Source organism: Eumetopias jubatus, unplaced genomic scaffold (genome assembly GCF_037043125.1).
Source record: "Eumetopias jubatus isolate StellerSeaLion01/CBP00866 unplaced genomic scaffold, mEumJub1_p1.0 scaffold_7, whole genome shotgun sequence".
NCBI classification, from domain to species: Eukaryota; Metazoa; Chordata; class Mammalia; order Carnivora; family Otariidae; genus Eumetopias; species Eumetopias jubatus.
This window is the reverse complement of record NW_028274813.1, coordinates 2,549,010-2,551,851: the sequence shown is the minus strand read 5'-3', so window position 1 is coordinate 2,551,851 and position 2,842 is coordinate 2,549,010.

Sequence of the window (2,842 nt, the reverse complement as noted above, 5' to 3'; positions counted from 1 at the left end):
CTAAAACAAACATGTGTTGGAGTGTTTGGGTGGCTCAGTCAGTTAAGCCTCCAACTCTTGGTTTCAGCTCAGGTCATGATCTTGGGTTGTGGGATCAAGCCTCATGTCAGGCTCCGCGCTTGCATGGAGATGGCTTGGGATTCTCCCTCTCCCTCTCTCCTCTGCCCCTTCACCCCGGGTTGCTATCTCTCTCTCTCTCTCTCTCTCTCTCTCTCTCTCTCAAATAAATAAATAAATAAATCTTTAAAAAATAAAAACACAAACATGTGTCTCCTCTTTTTCTTTTCTCCAGAAGGGTTTGCATGAAATTAGTGTTATTTCTTTTTAAATGTTTGGCAGAACAGCTAGTGAAATCATCAGGGTCTAGAGTTTTCTTTGGGGAACGTTTTGAATTGTAGGTTCAATTTTGTTGGTATGATACTATCTAGATTTTCTATTTATTCTCATGCCAATTTGGTCAGGTATATTATTCTAGACATTGGTCCATAGCATCTAAAATTTTAAATGTGTTGTTACAAAGTTGTTCATGATACTCTCTTACTGCCATTTTAATGTCTGAAGGATCTCTAGTAATGTCTCTTTCTCTTGACCATGTTTCTTGTGCTTCCCTTACCATGATCAGTTTCACTAGCACTGAGACTTGTAGCTTTATTGATTCTGTTTGTTTTGTTTTCTTTTTTTTTAAGATTTTATTTATTCATTTGAGACACAGAGATACAGAGAGAGAGCATGAGCAGGGGGAAAGGCAGAGGGAGAGGGAGAAGCAGGCTCCCCCTGAGCCAAGAGCCTGATGTGGGGCTTGATCCCAAGAAGCTGGGATCCTGACCTGAGCCAAAGGCAGACGCTTAACCATCTGAGCCACCCAGGCGCTCCTCTGTTTGTTTTCTATTTCATTAATTTCTCTTTATTATTCCCTTTCTTGTACTTCCTTTGGGTTTAGTTGACTCTTTCTTTTCAAATTTCTTGAGATGCTTGCTTAGGTCTTGTGTTCCCAGCATTTCTTCTTGTCTGAAAGAATTTGTATAAAACTGAAATAATGTGTTCTTTGACAGTTTGATAGAACTCACCTATGGAATTATTTGTGCTTCAATTTCTCTACTAGTTATGGAGCTATTCATTTTCTATTTCTTCTTGGGTAGTCGTGATGTTATAATTTCTGGGAATTATAAAGCTTTCAAAGTATTAACACGAATTTGCTGATTGCATTTCTTTATTTTTTTAATCTCTGTAATATCTGTAGTCATTTCTTACCTTATATTTAATAATACTTTACTCTTCATTTCTCTCTTTTATTCTTAATTAGCCAAGCTAAAGTTCTGCCTTTTTTTTTTTTACCAGTTTTTTCAAGGAACTGTTTCTTGGCTTTATTGATCTCATTTTATCTTTATTCTCTATTTCATTAATTTCTGCTTTCCACTTGTCCTTTTTACTTTGGGTATAATGCATTCTTTTTCTGACTACATAATATTAATGCATAACTCATTATTATTTTTATTATTTTTTAAGTAAGCTCTATACCAAGCATGGGGCTTAAACTCATGATCCAGAGATCAAGGTTGCAGGCTCAGCCAACTGAGCCATCCAGACACCCCAGCCCATCTTTTCTTATTTAAGCATATAAGTCTGTGATTTTCTCTCTAAATACCATTTTGTTGTATCCCACAGGTTCTAATGAGTAAAATTGTTATATCATTCAATTTTACTTTCTCCTTCTTTGTTCATTTGACCTATAAATTATCAGTGTGTTTGCTTGCCTGTTGTAGGTCTAGATTCGAATGCTTTAACAGAATCTCTTTTGGGCTTCCCTGGCTGCAGAAGCTAGTTCCTGCTTATTAATACTCAAGCACATCAATTATCCATCCAAGCTTGTATGCATCACACACTGCAAGTCATCTTTTCTCCTGCCCTCTTGGTGAAAGGAGGCTTTGAGTCCAGCAGCCCCAGGGGAAGGCATGTAGGTAGGACTCAGGCTGACTCAGAAGGCCAGCCCTGGACAGCTCATGTCTGAGGTTACACCCGCCAGAACAGAATCTTGTTCTGACAACCCGACAGGTTCCATGTGGCCTCATCATGCCCAGCTCCTAAACTGTCATGTGAGGTCAGGGATTTATTTAACAGGAAAGGTTAGACTTTTGAGGGTTTTGCTCTTTCAATTCTGCCCCTGTCTTTGACCTGGAATCAAATATACTGGTAACAAATATTTTCCAAATGCAATCAGGACAGCCACCTTCCTGGTTGACGTGTGACGGGGGTATGATGAACCATCAGAATCATGGTCATAGAAACGGAAGGGCAGGAAGGGCAGGAAGGGTCTTAGGCAGGGTTGAATCTACTCTCTTGATGGCCACTCCCTGTCAGCTTCCTATAAGGAATCCATAATGAGCAACAGAAAGGTTGTCAGTCACCATTAATTAAGCCTAGTGCATGGACCTTAAGATAAAATTAAATCCATTACCAGCCAGTGAAGAATTACCCTTCTTTCTAAGCCACAAAATAACCAATATAAATGGCCTGCATCTATCAGCCACACTTTCTTGATCATTTTGTCACTTAAGTTGGTGACTGTGGGCAAGTTAGTCCAAGTGTAGTAGGCTGCACAGTGGCCCCCAGGATCTCAGGTCCTGATCCCTGGAATCTGTGGATGTTACCTTATATGGCGAAGATCTTGCCAATGTAGTAAATTAAGGACCTTGAGCTGGGTAGATGATCCTGGATTATTTGAGTGGACCCTAAATGCCATCACAAGTATCCTTATAAGAGCCAGGCCGTAGGGGGCAAGCAAGACACAAAGACAGAAGAGGAGATGGCAGTATGACCAGAGATTGGAGCGATGCTCCCACAA